Below are 698 nucleotides of genomic sequence, written 5' to 3' on the forward strand. Positions count from 1 at the left end.
AGCTTTGAATAATACTTAGGAAGACTTAGAATATACACAATATATGTAATTATACATTTGTGCATGGAAAACAGCATAAGCTTTGGATCCAGACTTTATAAAATGTACTTAAAACATTCACAAAATAGGTAGTTTTACAAACACAGAAGAGATATCTAAAGAAGTTGTCCAGTAATTTCCATATATTATATACTCAGTATTAATGAGATAGTACTAATCTTGAAGTTAAAAATGGGAAAAAGCCTTAACATTGAATATCTCACATTATATTTTATTTTAATATTTTCCACAACATTAAGATGACCAAAATATATCAAAACATGTTAAAATATTACATATATAATAATGGACCACTTTCTTACACCATACACCAAAATGAACTCAAGTGGCTTAAAGACCTATATGTGATACCTGAAACCATAAAACTCCTAGAAGAAAATATAGACAGTAATTTCTTTGGCACTGGCTATAGAAACATTTATCTAGAATTATCTCCTCAAGCAAGGGAAGCAAAAGCAAAATTAAATTATTGGGACTACACCAAAATAAAAAGCTTTTGCACAGGAAAAAAAAAACCACCAACAAAACATAAAAGGCAACCTATTGAATGGGACAAGATATTTGCAAATGATATATCTGATATAGGATTAATATCCAAAATATATAAAGAACTTATACAACTCAACACTAAAAGAACC

Source organism: Phoca vitulina, unplaced genomic scaffold (assembly GCF_004348235.1).
Source record: "Phoca vitulina isolate PV1807 unplaced genomic scaffold, GSC_HSeal_1.0 scaffold17, whole genome shotgun sequence".
Classification (NCBI taxonomy): Eukaryota; Metazoa; Chordata; class Mammalia; order Carnivora; family Phocidae; genus Phoca; species Phoca vitulina.